This window comes from Macaca thibetana, chromosome 7 (assembly GCF_024542745.1).
Source record: "Macaca thibetana thibetana isolate TM-01 chromosome 7, ASM2454274v1, whole genome shotgun sequence".
NCBI lineage: Eukaryota > Metazoa > Chordata > Mammalia > Primates > Cercopithecidae > Macaca > Macaca thibetana.
Window position 1 is genome coordinate 27,763,591 of NC_065584.1, and position 27,441 is coordinate 27,791,031.

The 27,441-nt window shown below is 37.3% G+C and overlaps 1 protein-coding gene across 10 annotated transcripts in view; it reads right to left on the reverse strand.

The window, feature by feature from the left end:
• Positions 1–27,441, reverse strand: part of LOC126959504 (neurexin-3-beta) — a 578,654-nt gene that overhangs the window by 29,595 nt on the left and 521,618 nt on the right. The window lies entirely within an intron of this gene.

A 27,441-nucleotide genomic window follows, 5' to 3' on the forward strand; every position in this document is an offset into this window, starting at 1 on the left:
TATCTATATTAGTCACTGAATAGTAGGTTTCTCCTAAGCTTAATACGTTTTCATTGTTTCTCTTTATATTTAGACCATTCATTTAAAACCATAAAATTATGAACCAAGATTCAGTGGATACATTTAATATATTTTAATGTGATAGCTTTATGTATAACTTTCAATCTAAAAGAACAAATCCATGTTTCTTTTTAAGAGTCAAGTTTAGTGTCCATATGTGCGATGCCCCATAGTAGTAACATCAGACATAGAAGGGCAATTTATGTTTTTTTATTAAACAAAATGGGGGTTTGAGCCCCATAGGTATCCTGTGATAATGGGATAGACATTATTTACATTTTAAAGTGACATTTTTCAACCTCTACACTATTGCCATTTTGGGTTGGATAATTCTCTGTCCTGGGGGCTGTCTGAGCACTGTAGGATACTTAGCAACATCCCTGACCTCTACCCATTAGATGCCGTTAGCATCTTCCCATTTGTGGCAATCAAAAACATCTCCAGACATTGACAATATGTCCCCTGGGGGCAAAATTTCCCTCAATTTAGAATCACCGTTTACAGAAACTACATTGCAGAGAATTTAGGGCACTGGCTCAGGGTCATAAAGACACTGAGTAATAGAGCCAGGGCTTGACTCTTGTCTCTGGCATCTAGCTCTACAATGCAACCTAGGAGACACTCCATCCTGTAATTCCTTTAGTGTTTCTCTTGAACTATGAACATCACTAACATAGATAATATTGTAACATAAGTAAAAGGGAAGTAGTAACATACAGTCAGCTCTCCGTATCTATATGCCCTGGACTCACTCAACAACCACAGGTAAGTGAAAATATTACAACAATTAAAAACACAAAAACAATATAGTATAACAATGTTGGATTGGGTATTATAAGTAATCTAGAGATGATTCAAATTATAGAAGGATGTGTGTAAGTTATATGTACACACTATACCATTTTATATAAGAGATTTGAGCATCTGCAGATTTTGGTATCAGTCAGGAGGTGTCCTGAAATCAATCGATTTATATAAAAGTGCCTGTTAAATACTAAAGTATTATGAAAATTTCACATAAGCATATGTGTGTTAGAATCTACCCTGAGATAAACGTGGGGGGCTCACAGAAGACATGAAAAACTAGGAGCAAAGTAAACTGCAAACTAAAAGGTAGATCTGCTGCTGACTTCAAGTTCTGAACTGCAAAACTGATTTTAAACGGTAAAGTGCTTAATGCAATCTGGCTGTTGTCGGCATCTTTCCAAAACATTGTATTAGCTGTTGCAGTGGAATGTTGCCAGCAGCCAGATGAACAGTTTTTAGTCCCTCATGAGTAGTCGGTACAAACCGAGAGCGCTCATCCTCATCATTTCTTAGAGCGATGGAGCTGGGCCGAACCAAAATAGCTTTCTCCAGGCATACTAAGTGAAGCTAGAAAACCCTCGTTTGGCAAAATAAAAATAAAACCATACACAATGCCTAGGCTCATAGAAACCTGACATCTAAGAAATCTATGGATACATTGTGAGTTCTCAGTCTTACACCAGCTTCCTTTAAAGCAGGACTGGATGCACGGGCAATCCTCAAACCTTTGTCTAACCAGAGGAAGCGTGTTCTCATCTTGCATGTGTGAAATGCCATAACCTGACCTAGTTCTGCATTAACATTCTTGTACGTGACCAATTCTCATGTGAAATCTGTCACTCACTGGCTCTTAAGTGACTAAACAAGATTATGCAAAAGAGAAAACTGTGGCAATAGGTCTGCAGTTCTATTGAGCTTCAGAGAGAGTATTAAGTTTCTTGTCCCTTTGAACAAAATGACACAGCTGGTGATAAAGCAAGCATTTTTCTTAAAAATCTCTCATCACTCCCAATTTCCTACTGCATCTAGATATTTCCATCATTTTTCTTTTCCTCATGATTTCCTAGTGGTCTCTATCTCTAATAGGACTGTCCATCTTTAAAGACCTCATGTCAACACATTCCTGAAATGAACTGGAACCTCCTAAAGGTTTATTTTTCAGCTTAGTACTTGTCATCTAAAAAAGCGAGCTTATTCAACCTCTTTCCCATTTCATCAATCAGTGTGAAGAGAGAGGAAGGACCAAAACCAGCTGACTTACAGCTATTAACAGTGCCTTGCACCAAATAAAACAAAAGTTTACAAAATCACCTGAATAGTTTACTGAGCAAGTCTCCCTTCATGGAGTCAGTGAGAGAGAAGGTAGACAATAGAACAAGGTAGTTTAGTCCATTGTGACCAAATGGAGAGATTACTTTGCCTGTGTCTATGGTTACTCAGACTCTATTTAAAAAATGAATAAGTTTTCTTCGGTTGCAATTTGGGTGAATCTGTGCCATTGCATAGTATGCCAAGGCTTTTTTTCCCATAATCCTGGCTGGTGGCATTAGGCAAGTGTCTGGGAGGGCTCTCAGGCCTATAGGCACCCCTAATTTTCATGCGTTGTAAAAAGCAAAAGCCTCCTTTACTGATTGGGTACTTGTGGAAGAAAACCAGGCACATACCAAGCTATTCTCTTATTTGGTTCCTCTATCACACAAGAGATACATGTTTGGGGAGTTACTGACTACACTCCCAGAAAAAAAGGTGCCTCCATTTTAAAAATTGAAAGAAAAAAAGCATGTTGTTCACTATCCAGAGCCAAGTCCACTTCTGAAACCAAACTCTGTGGCCAGGTAAAGGATCCTACATACGTATAAAGCATTCCTTTTTTTCCAGAAATAGAACAAACTACTCTAGATTCCAAATTTATTCCTTGTAAGCTTATTAAAAAACTCTCAAAGTTACAACTAAGGTACTATAGTTTAAAAAGTTCCCTAGAACTTCATTCGTTTTAAAATGATGCAACTTCTCCGGACAAGTCATGCCAGAGGCAAATAGACAGTCATTTGTATGATAACAATGGCCTTCTCCATCCTTCCATGCCAGGCCATTGTAAAGGAAGCAGCCATGATGCTCAACACATTTTCACAGCATGAATGGATTTCATCACTAGTCTTTCAAATGTTCCAAGTGTGTTGCAGACAGATAAACAAGCTCTGCTTGGAGGAAGTGCCTGAATTTGAAGCTGTAGAGCATATCTTCTCTATTCAGAGTGTGTTGAGTGAAGCAATACATTGTAATGAAATACAGTAAGCAGTGTTGTGGATAGGCAGACACCTTCATATTAATAATAAAAAATCGTTGGATTCAGTGGATACGGTAGGCTGGATATATAGATGATGTTGTTACCATCACTCAGTTCTATTCCACTGAAAAGATATTTACTTGCAATCTCCTTCAATGAAGAAGACTTCAGAGAAGTCTGTTATCCCTTAGAAATACACACAGAGGCACACACACACACATATTCAGGAGTTAGAACTAATCTTTTGTGTCAGTGTACACATTGATCATTATGTGGGTAATAAAACAATTCATTTATAACTGATTCAGGTTACTGCTATTGACCTTGATGGTTACTGGCTCCTGACTCCATAAAATGTGCTATGTCACTTAACAAATCTAAATGGTAATCAGTAGTAACCTTATACAATGCAATCAGCAGAAGTGATGAATTTTTATAAGCAGAGAGTGACCATGCATGGGCAATAACAGAAAACCTGCTGTTCCTCAGTTGATAGAAGGAATATATATGTTCCAACCCAGTAATGGAGTGCTGTTAGCAATCAAAACATGACTTAGAAAGCTCTTGTGGTAGAGACAGGTATTCTGAAACAGATTTCCTAAAATTTCCTTTCTGGAGAAACTTATTTCTTTATTATTATCATTATTATTAACATAGTCTTAGTACAAAGCATTTTTCTTTTATTCTAACTAAGTGCACAAACCCAAACTTTTATTGCAGAATATTAATAATGTAAAAGCCATTTCCTTTTAACATCATGAATCACACTGGTAAATGGCAGCTTCAAAATTACGTACTGAACAAGTTAATTGGTAATAGTCATAATGGTGAGGGTAATGGTGAGGAAGAAGGAATGTATTTTCTCCAAAGTGTGGAATTGTGTAAATTATAAGTGGATCAATAGTTGATCTCCCCTTCCTCACCACCATTGTATCTCCAGCACAACACTGAGGAAATATTTCTTTCTTTAAATAATTATTGTGTGACTAATTCACTATTAGGCTAGGCAAGATGTAAAAATGCCTGGAATTTGTATGCTGTCTTGATTCTCTCTCAATCAGGCTGTATGTGCTTGAAGAAGCACCATCAGACACTGAACTACAAAGTATCATCTAAGACTGTGAGGGCCTGGAAATGGCTCTGAGGACTCTTCCAGTCGAATCTATTCCTATCTCTTTCTCTTTTGTTGATAGGATTTGGTATGCAAAAAAGGACAATTTCCCTTTTTTTTTTTTTTTGAGACGGAGTCTTACTGTGTTGCCCAGGCTGGAGTGCAGTGCGTGGTCTCAGCTCACTGCAACCTCTGCCTCCCAGGTTCACACCATTCTCCTGGCTCAGCCTCCCGAGTAGCTGGGATTACAGGTACCTGCCACCATGCCCAGATGATTTTTGTATTTTTAGCAGAGATGGGGCTTCACCATGTTAGCCAGGCTAGTCTTCAACTCCTGACCTCAGGTGATCTGCCCGCCTCAGCCTCCCAAAGTGCTGGGATTACAGGCGCGAACCACTGTGCCCGGCCATGTCACTTTTTTTAACCACCTTTCCTCCAGTGAGCTCATCACTTTCCTCACTAAATCTCCATTTTTCACAAAGCCCACTGCCCTCCCTCCCAGGAGCAGTACAGGATCGGAGAATTCACTCTCATCTGGGTTGACCCGAAAATGCAAAAGGACAGAAAAGCCTACTTAATTCCTGATATAGTTTGGAATGTTTATCTCTGCGTGAATCTCATGTTGAATTGTAATCCCCAAAGCTGGAGGTGGGGCCTGGTGGGAGGTGTTTGAGTCATGAAGGTGGATCTCTTGTGGCTTGGTGCTATCCTCATGATAGTGAGATCCAGTCATTTAAAAGTTTGTGGTGGCCAGGCACTGTGGCTCACGTCTGTAATTCCAACACTTTTGGTGACCAAGGCGAGCGAATCACTTGAGGTCAGGAGTTTGAGACCAGCCTGTCCAACATGGTGAAACCTCGTCTCTACTAAAAATAGGAAAATGAGCCCAGGTGTGGTGGTACATGCCTGTAATCCCAGCTACTAGGGAGGCTGAGGCAGGAGAATTGCTGGAACCCAGGAGGTGGAAGTTGCAGTGAGCCAAGATTGTGCCTGGGCAACAAGAGTGAGACTCCGTCTCAAAAAAACAAAGTTTGTGGCACTTCCACCCCTGCTTGTTCCTGCTCTGGTCATATGACATACCTGTTCTCCCTTCACCTTCTGCCATGATTATAGTTTCCCTGAGGCTCCCCAAATGCTAGCACCATGCTTTTACATAGACTGCAGAACTAAGAGCAAATTAAACATCTTTATAAATTACCCAGTCTCAGGATTTCTTTATAGCAATGCAAGAACAGGGTAACACAATTCCTTATTTTATACTTTGGACAAAATCTTGTGATAGTTGCTGCTCCCAAATAACTCCCTCCCAGAAATGGCTGACTTTCTCTAATGTTTAGAGTTTTTTGCAAGCTTGAATGCATTTTTTCTTCCTCTTTGCTGTCCCTTATCTCACACTATTCTGCTCAAATATCATTTTTTCAGAGAAGGTTTTCCCGTTGTTCTCTACATTCCCAGCACCCACCCCTGCCTTGTTACCTGTCCTACCATTGTATGCCCATTGCACCAAACGCCTTTACTTTATAGCCTTCTTCAACGTTTGTTATCACATATTTATTTGGAGGTCACTTAATTACATGACAGTGTCCCCAACTAGACCCACCAAGGCCATCTCTGTTCTAGCTTACTCTTGCATCCTCAGTGCTTCTTCAGTGTTTAACATACAGTAAATGCTCAATCTGCAGTTAAGTGAAAACATTAATAAAAAGCATTGTCAGACTATCATATCGGTGCTAAGGAATGAATACTAGATGAAACACAGGTCCTTCCTTGCCATAATTTTAATTCTAAAAAACAAAATCTTCCTCCTGTGTTTAAGCACAGGTTCTATCTTCCTGCGTCTACACCAACACACCTAGCAGGAATTTAAGAAGTCTACTTGCAGACCAGTACAAGTGGGGAAATAAAATAACATATCCTAAATGCAATGTGTGATCTTGGATTGGATCATAGACTGGGAAAAAATAATCCCAAAGCCCATTATGTAGACACTGGTGCAAAATGAATATGTACTCTAGGTGAGATTTTGTGTCAAGATTACATTTCCTGATTTTGATCACTGTACTCTGATTTTGTAAGAGAAAGTCCTTGTTAGGAAATACACACTGAATTATTTAAAAAAGGAATGATGACTACAACTGAGGTTTCAAATGGTTCAGGGGAAAATACATATCTACATAAATATGTTTTGTATACGTACTCTCAAATGGCTTGTGTGTGCATGTACACTCACACATATAGAGAATGGTAAAGCAAATGTTAACAATTACTGAACCTGAGTAAGGACATAAGGAATTCCATATACTATTCTTGCAAGTTTTCTCCAACTATAAAATTATTTGAAAATCAAAGGTTTAAAAAAAAATCTCAGGTTGGGTACGGTGGCTCATGCCTGTAATCCCAGCACTTTGGGAGGTCAAGGCGGGCGGATCACCTGAGGCCAGGAGTTTAAGACCAGCCTCGCCAATATGGTGAAACTCCTCTACTAAAAATGTAAAAACTAGCTGGGCATGGTAGCGGGCACCTGTAATCTCAGCTACTCAGGAGCCTGAGGCAGGAAAATCGTTTGAACCCTGAAGGCAGAGGTTGCAGAGAGCTGAGATGGCACCACTGCACTCTAGCCTGGGTGACAGAGCGAGACTGTCTCCAAAAAAAAAACCTCTGAGGAAGGTATATATATGTGTAATTTGGGGTACATATGACACATAATCATGCTAATATTTATATACATATTTTGCCTTTGTGGTTAGGTTTTCAGTGTAACATGTGCTAGAGGATCTATAACTAGAGTTACTTTTACATCAGAAGAACCAACCATGAAACTTACTGATGCTTTAATACAAGTATATAAAAGTGTAACAATATATATATTTTTAAGATCTGGGTTGTGAGTAGTTATGATCATGTCTTCCAGCACCAGCAGGATGGGAAGAAAAGTCTCAGACTATCCTATATAACATGAAAAACTATTCATAAAGTAGTCAGTTTAAAGTAAAATAGTAAAGTCACACACTTTGGGATGTGTTGGACTCTAGAAAAGACAGATTTATTTACTGAGAAAAGTTAAAGTGAAGCCCTTCTTAAATTTCTCACTTCCGTCTATCACATAAGCATTGTGCTCCAAGCTGGGGTTGAGGAGAGGAAGACGTTGAAGCTTATTCTTTGTGCATCATTTTAAAACAGGGCTTTTCTCCAATGGGTGAGATCCTACTAGGGTCAATGTGGCTACTCATTAACTCTCCTAGCTTCCCTACTTCTGAAATTTTCTTAAATGAAAATAGAACCAGAGTGAAGAGAGTAGAGGAAGAAGTCAGCATGAATGACAATTGATAGGGTAAACACACATTTATCGAGTTCAAGCATAACAAATCAGCATTTGTGCAATGCCTGACTCAGAGAAAATCCACATATAATTTGAAAATTGGACTGCCGTAAAAAAAACACAATAAAGAATTATCTCACCAATTGGTCTGACAAAGGAAGCTACGTAATGGCATTTAGCAGAGGATGCAGAACAAAACAGCTTGGTAAACAAATGAAGTCATTACAAGAGAAGGGCATAAGGTTGACTCCAGATGTAGCAAATACAAAATAAAATCAGGTTTTTAAATGCTACAAATACAAACGCTTGTTCTTTAGTAGCAGTCCCTGACCTTTTCACAAATTGGGTTATAGGATTGGTAATAACTAAGTGCATTATCAGTTTTCCATGTCAATCTTCTGGACTGTGCACAGATGTTATCAAATAACATTCTTAGAATAAGCAAATTTTTATGCATCCATTATATGTAAATTTATATATTTTACATATGATGATACAGTTTTAATAATTTGAGCAGCTTTTGATAAGTTCACATACTAACAAAACCAAAAGAGTTAAAGAAGTCTCAGAAAACAAAATAGAAATCAAAAAGTCTTAGCAAGCTCTCCCATCTCTTAAATCTACGTGTGGAAATCACTACTAATGCTGATATTTAGAAGTGGGTGCTTTTATCTTTAAAGAACCCTGTTTGAATAGATATGCTCCAGGCATTGCGCTTGGACCATTTGTTTTACCAGCTGTTTCTAAAAATATGTTCACGATGGAAACCTTTTCTGCCTCCTCCAAAATTGCTTTTCTGAGGGCTTTTTCCCCCTTCCACAATGGAAAGGGTAAAGATATGGAAAACAACATCTGCTGAAAGATCTCACAGCTTCAGGGGTGGACTATAGTCATAAGATGCATGTGGAAAAAAAAGAACCATCAAAAAACCCTGATAAACTAAATGACTAAAGAGACTGCTGCATTCTCTTGGATTAAAGGTAATCAAATGTTTTAATTCATTAATAAAATCTTGGTAGCTGCAGTGACAGATGTTCCCTACATGGAAGAGAGTCTCAATTAATCTGCAGCTGGCTTAATTTTCTGGACATCCTATCGAGGGAGAGACGGAAGAGGAAGGGGGAGGTAGAGAGATACAAATGTAAAGTTTTAAATTACTTATTTGCAACTGCATCTTTTTCTCTAACCAGCAGATGTACAGATGAGAACTGTTCAGGCATTAAGTATGTACACAACACCCGAAGCTGGGTTAAAGGATCAAGCATATTCCCAAGACTCTGGTGAAAGCCACTTCGTGTTCCATCTGTGTTCTTGGGTTCCAAGCACACATTTTAAACTTTCTGGTAATGGGTCATTTACAGGATAGCTTGTGCTCACTGCTGCTGCATTACCACCTGGTGTATCCATGGACAATTTGTCAGTTGATGAACAGAACTGACCTTATGGAACTAATGTGTTAAGTTATATAGAGCCCTGCATATCATCATCATCATCATCATCTTTGAATTCCTCCAGCAGCTTTCCTTGCAGGGCCATACATCATAATTCAACCCAGGAAAAAAGGATTCACTATTTTTTAAAAATTTACTGGTTTGGCAAAGCTTCTGTATCTAAATATTAACAACATTTCTCTTGCTGGTCTCCTAGTATAGTCTTCTATATTTTAAGAAATAACAGGTATCCCTTCTCTCGGATTACAAATGTAATACATGCTCTGCACAGATTTTTGTTGTTGTTGTGTTTCATTTTTTAAGACAGGGTCTTGCTCTGTTGCCCAGGCTGGAGTGCAGTGGTGTGATCATGGCTCACTGCACCCTTGACGTCCCAGGCTCAAGCAATCCTCCCACGTCAGCCTCCCAAGTAGCTGAGACTACAGGCATGTGCCACCATGCCCAATTTCTACACAGAAGTTTTGGAGTATGATTACCAAAGTATCAGTCACCACCTAGAGATAAACACTAAGTCTGTTATTGATAATATAATTCTTATAGCTGATTCAGGACATGAAGTCTCTGATTTCCAATAAATACTCAGTAAATTTGGCATGAAATTTTATTAGGCTAAATTTGGTATAATGTTTTCAATATTTAGATAATAAATTTCATGAATTGGGAGGTTATTGGTATAGATTACCCAAGAGACAAAAGAGGAGAGGGGATGAGAACTGTAGATACACGTTCAGGAATTGCCTTTGATGTAGATCACATGCCTTATTTTGTCTGGGGACTATAATATTTGACCTTCTCTTGACACAAAGATGGATCATGTTAGCTCAAATGTAGGCTAATTCAGCTTTCCAAAATAGCTCTCTCTCCTTTGTTATAAGGCTTAAAGTGAAAAAATTCTAGATTTAGCCCAGAGACTTTTTTATAGGCATGAATTATCTTTCCACACAGTTCTTAGAAGTTTCTTTAAGTAGATTTCTAAACTGATCTTGGCCTTCTAATTATATTTATCCTAGGGTAGTTTTTTGTTGTTGTTGTTGTTTGTTTGTTTGTTTGTTTTGGAAATCTATTTTGTACCTTTAATCTTTTTTTTTTTTAAACTGAGATTAAAAATTATCTTAATGCTTGTTATCTAAGTGACAGATGCTTAAACTGGTAACTTCTGGGACCTCAATAAAATAGATGAGTCTTAACATCATCATTATTAGTTCACAATAAAACTTTACATGTAAAAAGGCCTTCAGTCTTCGAAATCTACTCAGTCTAGTGTGGCAATATAGAGAACTTTAAAACTCTTGTTTTGGGGGATGTTTATTTGTTTTCAAAGCCTGAGGAAAAAAACTTCAAAGAAAAACTGTAGGGAAGGACATTGCCAACCTTTATTTTGCTGATTAAGAATGCTATACATAGTAACAGAATGCTGCTTTTGTAAAAGACATTGATTTTAGCCATCCAAAAACACGTGATACAGTATCCGAATATAGGGCAGTTCTGTAAGTTTGACTTTGTGCAGACTCACTATATTGTCCTTGCTTTTCTCATTTCACTATGGGTCACTGAAAGCTTTGGCATAGACTGGTACTAGTTTTAAATTCGAGTTTGGGAACCGGTACTCTAGGTTGCTTAATCTGCCCTCTGTGTGGGCAGATAACGTTACTGAGAACACATCACTAGAGCATATATTTGAGTTTGTGCCACAAGAGACTTTTAGTCCCCACTAACTGCTTCACAACTTGTCTGTAATCTCTTAGTTCCCTTTGTGACTAAAATAACAGAGTTGTAGATTTGAGCCCTAAGTGGGTCAATGATATTGTCTTGTGTGGCAACAATGTCCAGTAGAGGGAAGATAATAAATTTCATACTACTTCTGAATTCTCTGTTGGATGCTATCTCAGTTTAGAATAGAAATCTTTGGATATACAATCAAAAACAATCTTAACATACAATATCAGTAAAATGGCATGGATTAAAGTTAGGAAACCTGGGATTTAATTACAACTCCAATAAAGACTAGCTCAAATCAATTTACCTTTGCAGGCATCAGTTTTGTCACCTCAACCAAAAGCATTACAATGAACTCTAAAATTCATCAAGCTTATAGTTTGAGGTTATATAAACTCTGAGATTATCTGAGAAAAAAAGACATGGATAAAAAAAGGTCTTAGCTTACGGGAATTTGGAAGGGATTGCTGTTTAATTTGATAATGTCACCAAGAGTTTATTCAACCAGAAATTTTACTGAGAGCACATCCTTCCAAATTTATGAAAGGGCAATATTTAAAGGAAATTAAGAAATAAAAAACACTGTGTGTCTCATTATGTCTTGTTTGACCTTCATGGGGTCTCTTTTAGTGTTTTTAAAATATTTAATTTGGATGCCTTTAAATGAGGGCATGTTCTCTTCAGTTCAGAGTTCCCATGACTGCAGACTGCATCAGGTCTGGTCTATTTCATCTATTCATGTTATGCAGCTGGCCCCTGGGGACAGTGTTTTCCCTTGCTTTATAGGGAAAGCTAGTAATGAGTAAGTGTAAACAAACAAGTAAACAAACCAACTAGCCACATGGTAAAATGCGAGGTTATTGTAAGCAGAAAGGGAGAAAAAGTCCTTGTCAGGCCATCAGGAGTGCCTAATTTATCCTTGTTTTCCTCTTGTTCTCCATAATCTCTTTGATCTCCAAAGCTTATTGAAACACTTATTGCAATAGGTTATTTTAGAAGATGACCCCGTGCCTCCTGCCTCCAAAGCCTTTCCTAACGCCTCCATATTTTTTGCCTCCTTGCATCATCTCTTCATTTTGTTTGCTTTCTAGTTCAGAACCTTACAACTCCAAACACAAAACCACACCAGGGGGCCCTGCTAATGTAGAAAGCTCATAATGTTATCACTAAGCACCTGGCTCTCCAAAGTTAACCTCATGCTCCCTCTGGGGTTTCGGATACATTAAGATTTAGCTTCATGGTTTACCCCATGTTTATATATGAGTCTTTCATATTTCTTCTCCATAGATTTCTAATGCGAAAGATGTTAAGGGGGTAAGCATTAACTTATACTGCATGTTCTCAACAAGTTGGAGCTAAATGATGACTTAACACAAGGAAACAACAGACAATGGAGTCTACTTGAGCAGGGAGGGTGAGAGAATGGAGGGAGCAGAAAAGGTAACTATTTGATACTGGGCTTAATACCTAGATGATCAAATTATACGTACGACAAAACTCCATGACACATGTTTACATAGGTAACAAACCTTCATGTGTACCCCTAAACCCAAAATAAGTTAAAAACTTCTTAAGGAAAAGCCATTTTTGCAGTAGTACTAAATCTGGCCATGAACCTGTATTTTCATAGCCTGCTCTGGTCTAATCTGCTGCCAGGTGGTAGAACACGTTATTCACCTCAGGACATAGGATGCTCCTTCCTGTACCATACTGTATAATCTGCTACCTTCAACATTTAGAGGGTTAAGATATAAATAAATGCTTTTGCTCACAATGCAGGCAGGAGTCCTAGATATGGTGCCCCTCCATTGTGTCCTCTTCATTCACTGCCTGTGTCACCAAGAATGTTTTTCCCACTTACCTCACAAAACTTATAAAGCTACAAATCAAAGAGTACAGGGAAAGAAGAGGCTCTCAGCAGGTTGTGAAGTCGTTTAGACATTTGTCAGCTCAAAAACCCACAGCCAAGGTCTGGGGAAGAATTACTGGGATATGACACAGTTTGTGGACTGGAGATCAAGGAAGCTACTGCCAAAGAGGTCTGAAATTGGGGGTGAACGCAGCCCACACATAGCAGAGGTGGGGAGCTCAGAAGACGGATTGGCAAAGCGAAGGGCAAGATGTTAAGCACTTAACCAAAGATGTAGTGTACAAGCTGGGTGGAGATGACCCTGGTTTAGTTTGTTACTGTGTTTCATGTCTGAGATAGTGGCTTATCTAAAACAAAGGTGGGAAATGTCCTTAAAGATGAGCTTTTAGGGCTGGATGCGGTGGCTCACACCTGTAATCCCAGCAGTTTGGGAGGCCAAGTGGGGGCAAATCTCGAGGTCAGGAGTTCGAGACCAGCCTGGCCAACATGGTGAAACCCCCGTCTCTACTAAAGATACAAAAATTAGCCAGGCATGGTGGCTCACGCCTTTAGTCCTAGCTACTCAGGAGGCTGAGGCAGGAGAATTGCTTGAACCTGGGAGGCGGAGGTTGTAGTGAGCCAAGGTTACACCACTGCACTCCAGCCAGGGTGACAGAAAAAGACTCTGCCTCAAAAAAAAAAAAAAAAAAAAAAAAAAAAAAAAAAAAAAGCTTTTAATGTCCTATTGTATCCTATGTGGTCTCATGTACTTAGCGGAGAACTCAGCAAATGTTGGGATCGACTATAAAATGGGCAGGAAGGTCTTATCTATTTAGACTACACATTTTTAACCTATCAACTTCTCTAGATTGGGATAAACCATGACCTCTGAGCCAAATCCAGCTCCATCTCTGCTTTTGTAAATCAAGTTTCATGAAAACAGAGCCCTGCTCATTAGTTTATTTCCATGGCTGCTATTGTGTCATAAGAGCTGATTGAGTAGTTAGGACAGGGACTCTAACACCCTCAAAGTGTGAAATACTTACACCCCAGCCCTTACATAAAGAAAGTTTTCCAACTTTTGCTCTGGGTAATCAATCTGACAAATTTTAACACTGGGCAATACAGTATTGCCAATTTTCACGATCTTTTAGTCAGAAGAGGTCTCTGTGCTTCAAAGCCAAGATGGAAGCACTGCTCTAGGACAGAGGGTATGTAAACATTTTCAACTAGACACATTTTCCAGTTTATCATCTGGATTCAGGATGGGTTGCGAGTGATATTATTTGTAATGGAATCCTCAGATGCTTGCACAGGCCATACTTGCCTTGGAATAAGGATTATAATAAAAGCAAACACAGTTTTAAAATGTTTCCTTTTTGATTGTGAATTTTAGGTCTTTCTAACTAATTTTAAGATTCTTTTCTTGCATAGGAAACTCAAAGACCCAAAAAAGTGTGTGTGTGTGTGTGTGTGTGTGTGTGTGTGTGTTTTGGTTTTTTAAATAGTTTTGGATGCATAATGCAAGGAAGTGAGGGAAAAGGGAGGATAAACAAATGGGTACAATTTTAAGAGATGTCAAAAGCATGTGGGTGTCAGAAAGGGTCTAAGATAAGAAATACAAGTTCCCTTTTTTTTTTTTTTTGGCTTTCTTTTAGCTGTAACACCTAAATCACTGTGTTCCAAGGAACGTAATTGTTTCTGAAATAAAGAAAATACAGTATCGTAACCCAAGCTCTTGCTAAGAGCCTCTATTCTTAGAATCCGAACATCAGTTAAAGGTGGCTATTGTCTGAGCCTATGGTGGGAGCAGAACTGATAATTAATAATATGCTAGAAACCCCAAGTGCACATATTATTACATAGGTGATATCAAGGGAGACTCACCTCACATAAGTGTTGGTATTTCTCTCCAATATTGGAGTCATTCCTCCTTACAGGGAATCAGGGTAACTTGTTTTAACCACAATTATTTGAATAAATCATAATAGAATAATTTTATAACCACCATCAACCAAGATTCTTAAAGCCTTTTTGATACATAATAACCCATTTATCAACTACTTCCCAACCATGTAATACATTCAATACACAGACTCTTTTATTATCAAGGAGGCTGGCAGCTATTTCATATATTTAGGTTAATGGAAAATAAGCACTATGTAAGAGACAGGATAGCATAGTGATGGGTGTGCATGCTGGGGGCAGTTGGCTTGGGTTCAGATCCCATTTCTTCTACTTCCTTGCTGTGTGACCTTGATAACTTGCTTAGCTCCTCTGTGCCTCCATTTACCTATCTTTAAAATGGAGATAATAGACTCTCACATGATTGCTGTGAGGATTAAAGTAGTTAACAATGTGAAGTACTTAAGACTAGATTTCACTAAAGGAAGTGCTCATATTCACTGAATGATGAAACAAAGCTGTAGCAGTGGCAAACCTATAGGAGAAAGTTTAGAAATCACTTCAAAGGATGTTATTCAATGTTGTGTATGCTGCCACCGAAAGTTTCCTACAGGGAGGCCCGGAATGGTGGCTCACACCTGTAATCCCAGAACTTCGGGAGGCCAATGTGGGCAGATCACTTGAGGCCAGGAGTTCAAGACCAGCCTGGCTAACATGGTAAAACCCCGTCCTTACTAAAAATACAAAAATCAGCTGGGTGTGGTGGCACCTGCCTGTAATCCCAGATACTCAGGAGGCTGAGGCAGGAGAGTTGCTTGAATCTGGGAGGCAGAGGTTGTAGTGAGGTGAGATCACGCCACTAAATTCCAGCATGGGTGACAGAGTGACCAAAAAAAAAAAAAAAAAAAAAAAAACAAATTATGGGGGCAACTAAACTTCACATCAAATTAAAGCAAAATACTGCACTATCAGAACCCCAATTAAATTATCTATCTTGTCGAATTAGAAGGACTAAAAAGCTGCAACACTTTCCTTTTTAATTCCCAGACCTCTCAAACTCTTTTACAAAGCAATGATTAAGTATCTTACCATAAAATGATCTTTTTAGAAGCTGCACTTGCTTTCCGCAATACTATGGTTCTCATGCTCTTTTAAATGTTAATATACTAACTTACTCTATTAGAAAATGTGGAAGCAAAGGGCATTGACATATTTCACCGTGCAGTTGGTCAATTAACATGCATCACATACTGTAACTAAATAAAACTCATTAGGGTTTAAAAGTTATAAAAGCTAACTACATAATGGAAATATGTTATAGATTCTATGTGCTCAGAAATGTATCTGGGATAGTCTTTCCAAAGCTCAAGAGACAGAATTTGAAAACCTAAGAAATATCCTGTTCATTGTCAATGTTAGTAAAAGAGGAATATTTGGAGGAAACAAAATTAGTCAAAGTGGACATTCTCATGAAGACATGGTCATAACTTTTGTGGCATTTACAAACAGAGTAATCAGGAGTTCTAATTTTGTTTCACTGTCTTCATTTTGCCATTGGCACAATCATAATACATTTAAACTCCATTTTATCTATGACAGCTAAAGCCAAGGACCTCCTTGAGGCAATAAGGAAACACTAGTCATGCTAAGCTCCACAAAGGAGCGTGTCAAAATTCGAAAACTTAGTGCTCTGAGAAATGTTGAAGAATGACTGGCACACTGTAATAAAAAGAAAATGTCTATTTTCAAATAGTTTGGGTTTAAATATTACCTCTACCATTTATGTGCAGGTATGTGAACTTGAACAAGCAAACTTAAAATCCCAATTTTCTCACTTGTAAGATGACCAAGGGAGTTTTTATCTCACAATCACTTAAAATGAAATTTAAATAAAATACTCTGTTTTCATATACCCAGTATAGTACCTGGGCTAGTGGTGTGCCAGAGCCAGTTTATGACAACTGATTGCAAAATTTCTAGCAAATTTACAAGCTGGTTGTTAAAATATGGCCATTTTCAAAAGTTTATATATATATATATGTACAGTTACAAGTATATTAAAAACAGAGATAATTAAAAACTTAAAACTCTGTACTTCCTAATTATTTAACTAAATTTTACTATTGTCTATTGAGGTTCTCGATGTCTATAGTGTACATATGCCACATAATTGTGTGCGAGTGAGCACACTTCCCAATTCTGAGTTTAGGGCTATCATATTGGTAGCTAGAAATCAGCCAAAGTGGGAGTATTTTACACTATACAGAAACTGGAAAACTGCAAAATAGGGCTGTGTGTGTGTGTGCTGGTTTTAAAATATTTACCAGCAAGCAGTTGTACCTGGCTCATAATCAATATCTCTTCCTTTCCTCCTTCCTTTCTTTTACCTTTCCCTCCTCCTCTTTCTTCACCTTTTGTGTTTCCCTTCCTTCTTTTATCAGAAAGTTGTTCCTCATTCTTGGCCTTTCCCCCCTTACCCTTAAGAAAAACCAATAGCTACCTGGCCTGACTGAAAGATCTCATCAGAAAACCACAGATCTTGATATGCTTTCTCTTTTTCAAATTAAAAATACAGATTTTTCAACTGGGCGTGGTGGCTCACGCCTGTAATCCCAGTACTTTGGGAGGCCGAGCCGGGCAGATCACGAGGTCAGGAGATCAAGACCATCCTGGCTAACACGGTGAAACCCCGTCTCTACTAAAAAACTACAAAAAATTAGCCGGGCGCAGTGGCGGGCGCCTGTAGTCCCAGCTACTCAGGAGGCTGAGGCAGGAGAATGGCATGAACCCGGGAGGCGGAGCTGGCAGTGAGCCGAGATAGTGCCACTGCACTCCAGGCTGGGCGACAGAGCGAGACTCCATCTCAAAAAAAAAAAAAAAAAAAAAAAAAAAAGATTTTTCATCTGAAATCTTTAGGCATATTTAATCATCTTTAATCTATTAACATAGTACCTATTACTCATCTTTATATCTATTTGATATTCTTGTGCTCAATCCTTAAAGAGGGAAAGTTGTTACAAAGTGTCATTTTCATACTATTCGTATCCAACTAATCAAATCCTTCCAAGTAATGCATCAAATTGCCTGGATAATCACAGGTAGAGTCTAACATTTGGATAATTAACTGGGCACTTCATTCTACTTTTATCTCAAATTCAGATTCTGTTCTCAGAACTAAAGCTATTATGTATGTCGTGTTCTCTGGAATGGGAAAAGAATGAATTTAGGTCCAAGTTGAAGTGTTGGCTCTCTAATGCTTCCATGAATTAAAAAATAAAAAAGTAAAATGTGTATCAGTTGACTCAGAAAGATCAAAAGATAATCTTACCTCGAAATATGCATGAGGTGGAACCAGTGAGTTAAAAAGTTTTTTGTTTTTTTTTTGCCATCCTCAGATGCCTTGCTGAACACATTTATATTTTAATACATTAAACATAAACGAATTTTATAATAAAACATTTGCAGATTTCTATAAAGTTTCTCACCAATTCAGGAACAGGCACTGTTCTACACAGCAGAAATGATGCTCCCTCACTAGCAATTCCTGAAAAATGTCTTCAGTTGATCTGCTCCTGAAGAAAAGTTTCTGACTAGAAGGCTGGTAATTTGTGAAAAAAACTCTTTGGAAATTAGCTCTTACATGAAGTCCCTTTAACAGTAAGCCCATTGAGAAATCATACCAAAAATAATCAACAAGGGTTTCTTATTGTCGTTGATCAGATTGCTGTTTGAGTATAATTATCAGTAGTTTCCCACTGTAAGTTTTTCCTCCTTAAGTCAGGTAAAAAGTACAACTTATGACTTCCAGATGCAAACCAGTGATCAGTCTTACAATGTGACTGAAAGTTTGTTTTGCTTCTTTGTGAAGTTCCCTAGGGGTAAGGTTAAAAGTAGAGACAATAGGAGAGTGAGAAATAAAGGCAGAGGATTTCAAACCACATATTACAAACAGAGAACAGAATCACAGAACAACACCATGACAGTGGACTCCAAGACAAGATGGCAAGACAGATGTGCCAAACAGGAGACACATGCTTGACTGCTGTGCCGAGAAAAGAAAACACAAGAACGAAACCATACAGAGATGCTGCGAGAGCAGCTCTTAGGGCTGCCATGATCCAATGGAAATAATAATAAAAACAAGGACCCATGAAATTATAACTACAAAAGAATGTAATCCCCACAACTCATACACTGGACTTGCTGGGTTAGCCTAGATGTGTCACTTGGATGAAACACAAGATGGTGTCATGCACTGGTGATGGAGGCCATGGTTAGTTGATTAGCTACAAAACTGTCACGGCATGCCACACAATGACCCTGGGCTTGTCCAGACAGAAATAAAAGATACAACAAATAATTCTATATCTGCAATAAAATTCTTTTTATGCCATCTGAAATTTGTGGAGAGGGGTGTGTTTCTCTGTCATTTCTATGTGTTTTTCTTTTCACTTTTTTCTGGCTCTTTTATCTTTTCAATTAATTACATTGTCATAAAGGGGAAAGTAAAGGCAAGTGGTCCATGCAGATATGGGGGTAAATAAAAAGAAAAGGAAATTAAAAGGAAAAATATGCATAGAAGGAGGAAGAGGAAAACACAGTATTCATTCTTTTGTACACAACTTTCTTGGATTTTGTTGGGGTTTGTTTTGTTTTGAGATAAATACTGGAGGGATATGCTGAAAGGGGAGGAATTCTAGATTAGGATGGCAAGAAAAGATTTTTTTGCCTTGTTTGATTTGTAGATCTATATATCTCTCAGTATTTGAAAATAATGATTATAATTACTCATAAAAGTATAGCAATGAGTTAAAAATAGCCATAATGATAAAAATACTAAATATGAATCAAAATAAAATAAATTGAACCACCAAAAATTCATGCGGCACAAGATGAGGTGAAACAACAAAATGTTCTTCAAATATATACAAGATATATATCTATTTATATATATACACAGGAATGTGCATATACGGATAGATATATCTGTATAATTTTTTCTTTCCACCCCTCCCAAGGATAACTGAATTATGGAGTCACCATTATAAATATGATAAAGAAATCCTAAAGAAAAATCAACATGCTTTGTTTGCCAAGTTAAAACAGTATCATGCATGTCTATGTCGGCTGATGCTGGTTAAGAATGATGGCGTGAATTTCTGTGTAAACACATGACTGATGGTAGGGGCTGTTAATCTCTGATTACATTAGTCTAATATCACTTATACTGTGTCTACATATATGGAATGACAGGCACTATATTATTTGCATATGTGCATATCATATATATACACACAGTACATATACTTGGGGCTTGTGGAAGAAAAATGTAGAATAAAAATAATAAAATAAATCCCATAAAAACTTCTCTTTTAAAACCCAATCCCTCTTTATTTATTTTTGGGGGACTTGCTTAATGACGTCATTAAGCTCACTCCTTATCTACCACTTGCATTGGCATTTGGATTCAGGAAGTTCTCATGAGTTCAGATTGAAATTCTCTCTTCAACATGTCCATCCTTTACCCTATTACCTAAAAAAGTTGTGGCCCTTGACCATACTGTATATGTGAAGTCCCCAAAAGAGTGTTGCTTTTTCACTTTACTGAGCTGTACTAATTCTTCAATCATAATAAATGAGAAATTCTGTGTCACCAAACTAAAATACTGCTCCTTGGGGTTAGTTGAATCTGTCACTGCTTGGCATAATCTTGTGTGACTTTTTTTCCATGCATATCCTTGATAAGGTGTGCTGTTCACTGAATTAGAGTGCTCCAACATCCTTAGGGTGCTGATAGTATCGTGGGCGTTTCCATTCATTGTCCTCATTGTTTCTTCCCTCCCTTTTCTTTCCCTTTATTCGTCTTATTATGTCTGTCAGTCCTAATAAACTGAACTTCTGGAAGCAATATTTCTGAAGCAAAATATTTTTGTATTTCCACCACCCATTCTAGTGCCTATATGTAATAGTTACTTAAAAGTGTTACATATAGAAGGGATTTATCAAACTTTCAGATGGAAGTATATACACTTATACATTGATTTTATGGATTCCCCTGCCTCGCTCTCCAACCTACCAAAATATCTTGGGTAATGGAGTTGGATAGAATTTTTTTCATTTTAAGTTTTTTATTATTAAATGTATTTGTTATGAAATCCATAATAGTCAATCTATGGGTCACATATATGCACACTATTCCTCAGCCTAAAATGCAAATAGCTAATTAGTAGATCTTTCCTATTCTTATATTTCTATTCTTACCCTAATTTTCAAAGCATTTCATCATTAAGGATTTTAAAAGCACACAATTGCTGCAATGACTTAAAAAATAACTTGGGTTGGGATGGAGTTGTTATAAAAAAGTGACACAACTGGCCGGGCGCAGTGGCTCACGCCTGTAATCCCAGCACTTTGGGAGGTTGAGACGGGTGGATCACGAGGTCAGGTGATAGAGACCATCCTGGCTAACACGGTGAAACCCCGTCTCTACTAAAAATACAAAAAAATTAGCCAGGCGCGGTGGCGGGCACCTGTAGTCCCGGCTACTCCAGAGGCTGAGGCAGGAGAATGGCGTAAAGCCAGGAGGCGGAGCTTGCAGTGAACCGAGATCGCGCCACTGCACTCCAGCCTTGGTGACAGCGCGAGACTCCGTCTCAAAAATAAACAAAAAAGAAAGTGACATAACTTAGTGGGTTAATAAAGACAAAAATTATCATTAATCTGGAACATTATACTCCCATGAACATACTCTATTAACTTACAGAGCAATAAAGGCAGTTGAAAAATGGATATGATTTAGCCTAGACCTAAGTATGTGAACAACTATTTGCTTTTGTGAGCATTAGACATGTATTATAACTCAAATTTTAAAATGACTGATGTCCACAGCCAATAATAATGAATTAAATTAAGTAATTTTCTATTGATATACAGTTCTCTTTCCAAAGCTAAAATGCTTGTCTTAGATTATTTCCATTATCTCTTTGGTCAAAGTGTTTAAGTGGATCTGAGCCTTTTACCAGAATTTATAGCATTTACAGATCATTGAATTTATAGTTCTGTCATACTCCAACATTCCTATGGGATTTTACTTGGACGTTTATTTTTGTACTATATTCTGAATAGCCATTGACTAATTAAATTTTAACATGATTCTATTTGCTAATGAGTTTTCATATAGAAAAATCTAAAATGAATAGTTAAATAAAGTTGACTTATTTGTAATAAAAACATTCAGGTTGCTAACTTCAAACTTGACAAAGACGCTAATGACAAAATATATTTCTATAAATAAGATTTCAAACATATTTAAGGCCAACGATCAGCACATTTACTTGTTATCTATAAATTCTGGTATAAATTTCTCTTTATCTGTCACTAGAAAATTATTATTATCTATTAACATTTCAGCTGCATTTTCTACCATGTTCCAGCAAATAAAAACTAAAACGATTTGGTGAGCTTTTAGTAACTCAGTGCCAGATTTTCAGATGATACTTCCTGAGGCATCTCAGACTGATAAAGATTAAGAATCCAGTTCCACCTGGAAAATACTAGATATGTTCTTGGTGTTATGCCAAATTTAAATTTCATTCAGTTTGGGTTGTATATTATAGTAGCGCTAACAAAGAGGAGCTAAGTAGCAGTAACACCCAAATGCAAATATGAATACTGTAGATTTGAGGAGTAAAAATACACCTGAGAACCACTCTGGGAATAGCAATTATTTTGTGATCTCATATTACTGCCATTAGTTTAAACATCTCCTTCAATCCAACCATTATGAAAGCTGTTTAGCACAGTCTTATTGATGGATGGATGTGTTTCATCTTCACTTCCTTTTACTGTCTGCCCTCTGGTGGAAGTGTTGTCCCTTGAGATTTGATCAAAAGACATTTAAGAAAAGTAAAGGCAGAAAAACTAGCTAATTGACAAACTGAAAAATGGACCCCTGGATAATGACTGGATGAATCAATTTGGTTAAGTATTGCCATGCCCACTTATCAGTATAAAAGTATTACTTTTTTTTTTTTTTTTTTTTTTTTTTGCTCTGCTCTGTGGCCTCCTGCCCCTAAGACTTTTAGAATCTTGAAACTATAAATATGTAAAATCCAGGAAGTTGATCATTTCTAATTATACAAAACCTAATCTAAGAATACATTTGTTTTCACTATTATTCTATTTCCAAAGATAGAATTCTAGGGATAGCAGCAGGGGTGAGGGAAAGAGAAGAAATGGAAAGTGAATTGTGTTATTTTCTCTGAATTGCAGAATTCATTCTCACATTTTATATTACAAATGTGAATTTACTAATGATCTTAATTGCTATTTGGCTTCCATAATCTCACGAGGGTATCCCTTTCGGGGTTATTTGAGTGCTCTCCAGATCATCTGTTTTTCTTGTTGGATTCAAAGAGATAAAAAGGACAATGAAATATGAGTTTACTGCACAATTTAAGATTAATAGAAGTGCAGTTGGAAAGGAAACAGTTTATATGCAAAGAACAAATCTTTGTTCTTTGTATTAAATAAAAGTATTAAATATATACTGATTTGTTTTGTGAAGAACACAATTAACATTCATAAATCAAGAATTACAATCCAGACCTTCACCCTTAGATAGCCATTCAGATACACTTCTGAATATTTTCATTTGATGCAGATGGTTTTACTACAACGTTATTGTTTAAAGGTTCAATTCTGGGTTCTTGAAGCAAATATTCAGAAAATGTGATTGTATCTGTGACTTATAAAAGAATCTAGTTCCCGGAAAAAGGTAGGGATAGGAAAAAACAGAGAATACTACTGTTAAAAAAATGTAGGTTTTGACCAGGCACAGTGACTTATGCCTGTAATCCCAGCATTTTGGGAGACTGAAGTGGGTGGATCGCTTGAGCCCAGGAGTTTGAGACCAGCCTGGCCAACATGGCAAAACCCCGTGTCTACTAAAAATACAAAAATTAGCCAGTCTTGTTACCCAGTCTCAAAAATTTTAAAATAAATTTGTTAAAAATGTAGGTTTTGTCAGGGCAGCCCTATTATATGAAATGATAAATTTTAAATGATTCAACAGGTTTAATTTGAGCTGTTAAAGGGGAAATGAAGTTAGAGATATAAAGTTCTGTTTCAAAGTAATTTAGTTGACAAATCCTAATTGAGCTGTTACTTTATGCCTTGCTCTCATGAGTTGGGATTTTTTTTTTAATCTACATATTTACCAGCAAAAATATACCATGAAAATTTGACTTCCATCGGATTTGCAAGATTTCTAGACTCCTATTGACCAAACTCCAAAAATATTTACGTTGTTCGTAAATACAATAAGATTAAGCTATACCAAACCTTGGTGACCCCTAAGCACAAAAGTAAGTTCTGAGAGTGAAAGGAGACTGCTTACACCTAACTCAAAACCAGCAGTTTAAAAATCCAATTTGATTTGAAGAAAAAATAAATTATTTCATTTAAAATGTGATGCTCACATGAAAATAAAAATTGAATTATAGCATACGCTGAACTACTCAAATTTATGAAAAGTGAGAGCTTCAAATGGATGTAAATTAATCAGGAAATAACCTGTAGAAGTTAAATGCCTCATAAACGGAGACAGCTGGAAAATAATAAACTTGATAGCAAAGTGAAAGAAGATAAAGTGATAAGTATGATAGAACAAGGCCAAGGAAATTAGCCAAATTTAGTGTATTTCCATCAAGCAAAAGGCCTGGAAAAATGTTTTAGAAATGGAGGCAGTGAATTAGGGTAATATAGAATTGCAAGATTGGCAATTTATGTCAAAGATATGTAAATATCACCATTATCTGTTGCTGCATGGGAAGTAGGTCCCTTCTCTTTAGGCAGTGCAAATCTTGCCCGAGAAACTGGTTTCTGATTTTAATCTGTATTGTTTTTGGAAAATGTGAAGCCTGAGGAGTTTTTTTTTTTTTTTTTGAGATGGAGTCTTGCTCTGTTGCCCAGGCTGGAGTGCAGTGGCGCAATCTTGGTTCCCTGCAACCTTTGCCTCCCGGGTTCAAGCAATTCTGTACCTCAGCCTCCCGAGTAGCTGGGATTACGGGCGTTCGCCACCACGCCTGGCTAATTTTTTTGTATTTTTAGTAGAGACAGGGTTTCACCATCTTGGCCAGGCTGGTCTTGAACTCCTGAGGAGATATTTCTTATGTAATGAAAAAGAGGGCTTGATAGCTCCAAGAAGGTGATCCCCATTAGTGGAAATCAGGTCCTCTGGGCAAACCTCTTCTCTCTCTGCATTACTAGAAATATCTACCTACTTCTTATATTAAATATACCTCTGATGTATTTCCCTGTATATCCCAATCACTCACCAGGAACACTTTATGGAGCAAATAAAATTAGAAAAATGCAATGCTCATTCTAAATGTGATGAGTTGAATAATCACAGGGGGAGGAAATCAATATCAGTCTCCTAGAGCTACATGTTCGCTCTTTCAGGGTAGGGGTTCTGTCACTCACTTTATCTCCTCTCATGTTCCCTTACAGAACATAACAGATTGTTTTAAAAACTGGATCTCCCCACCCACCCCATGTTATTCAAGAAATGTTGGTGTTGAATTTCTGTCCTCTGCTTTTGAATCAGAGAAAATACCTGTGTGGCCTCTAGAAAACCAATGGATTTAGTTTGGGGCCATTCAGGTTTAGGCTGTTCAAGTCTCATAACAAATAGCGATATATACCTATAAGTGGGGCAGCTATAGGCTGGAGGATCTGAAGCTGAGATCTGGAAAAGCCCACTGCCTTATTATGGAGGTTGCTATGGAGATGACTTTCTGAGGCAGGGTGAGTAGTTGAGGAAAGATGGTGATAGTATTTCAGAATCACCAAGTCTCAATTTTGACAAGCCTTAAAACCTACAGATTTGATAAACATTGCTGCATATAAAGATATCACTGCTAAGAAAGGAAGAAAACCACTTGGGAGGTCAAAGCGAGAGGGTTTCTTGAGGCCTGGAGCTCAAGACCAGCCTGAGCAACATGATGAGAATCCCATTTGTACAGAAAATAAAGCAAATTAGCTGGTATAGTGGTGCACGTAGTCCTAGCTACTTGGGAAGCTCAGGCAGGAGGACCACTTGAGCCCGGGAGTTTGAGGCTGCAGTGAGCTATAAACACGCCACTGCACTCCAGCCTAGGCGACCTTATCTCAAAAAAAAAAAAAAAAAAAAAAAAGAGATAAATAAAGCCTAGATTTCTTAAAGTGTTTGCCACAAAACAAGCTAATTTAATGTACATCTTGAGGATTGTGACCTATTAAGATATGAACCCTTAATATCTAGCACATGCTTAACATATACAGTTGACCCTCAAAAATAGCTGTTGAATCGAATTACGCTAGGAGTTAGATAGCAAAACTATTCTACTCTCTGACAGCTAATTTCTAAAAAAAAAAAACAAAACAGAAGAAGGACTCAAATCTAGAGATATATTGTATCCTGCCTGAGTGCTCATAAATATTTATTGAATGAATGAATAAATTAATGAAAACATGGCACCTGAGTTCTGGTATAGTTGGGATATATCTGCCCTTTTAGGGTACATGTTGCATGTATGGCTATGTGCTCACATAGCACATACAAATTATTATTACCTAAAAATCTGAAAAAAACCCGACCAGATCACATTTTACTTTCCCTCCACACAGCTGAGCTCCCAGTGGAACAGATTACACTCCAGAATGGAAGCCCCATCATATTAATGATATGTCCCTGTGTCATACTAAGGGTGTGAACCCACAGAACTTCCTGGATCCAATGCCACTTGCAAGAAACCAAAGCAGTCAGACTTCAACAGATTTGAAATCTTATAAATCATTTAGGGGTCAGAAATGGAAGATTTTTATTTTTATTAGATTATTTTTTTCATGAAGCTTAAATTTTCTAGAATTAGCAAAAGAGAATTTTTAATGGCTTTCCTTTTCTTAAAAGGAAAAAAATCTGAAAGCAATGCAGAAAATAACAAGAAAATTCTATTTATTCTAGTCTTTGCAGAAATAAGATCCTGGCCCAACTCCAGCTGTTAATTCTATTAAACATACACAGAAATTCGATGATATCTGTTCTCTATTATATACATATAAATGTTTAACTTATAGTAAGTCTCAAAACAGACAACTGGGAAAAGTTGATAGGAAATAATCAGGGACTGCAATTGCCTGCTGGACATTATCTCATATATAGCTCACTATAAAGAAAGACCATAAAACATCAAAATGTATCTGGGTCCAAATGGGGAACACATTGAAGCTTCTGATTGCTAAAGTCTTCTCAACTTCAGCACAGTAGATACATTTTGAAGCATCACAGCTGTTGACATGGCATGGTACAGTACTAATTTTGTGTTTACTATATTGTTGCACAAGTTTTCTAGACACACAGTTAACAAAATTAGTATAAAGATAATACCATGTTAACTGCTGTTGAAATCCCATGGAAAAAATATATATACACGTATATTTTTGGTTCTCTTAGCTCAGAACAATTCGTGAGTTTTAAGTGACATTTACCAATCTTTATGGCTCCACTTACCAATCTTTAAGCTCCTCCATGGGTTCGTCCTTTCTTGATGTCATTCCAACATACATTTCCTCATGTTCCCACCCTCTGTGAATTTCATAGCTGCCACTGGCTGATACACATTTGCCCCTGCAGTGGTAAATCTAGGCATCTGCTTGCCCAATGTTAAGTCATATACCACGACTTTTTTCTTAGCGATCAAGAGACTGACTCAAAATTTTTGTAGGATCTTATTGCTCCTTCCATGGGATTTGATGCTTTCACTGATATAGTATTTATATATGTATACTTATACATATATAGATATAAAAATATACACACATTAACACACTATAATCTATATATAAAAAACATGTATAATCACATATATGTATGTATTGTTTTTTGCAAAAGAA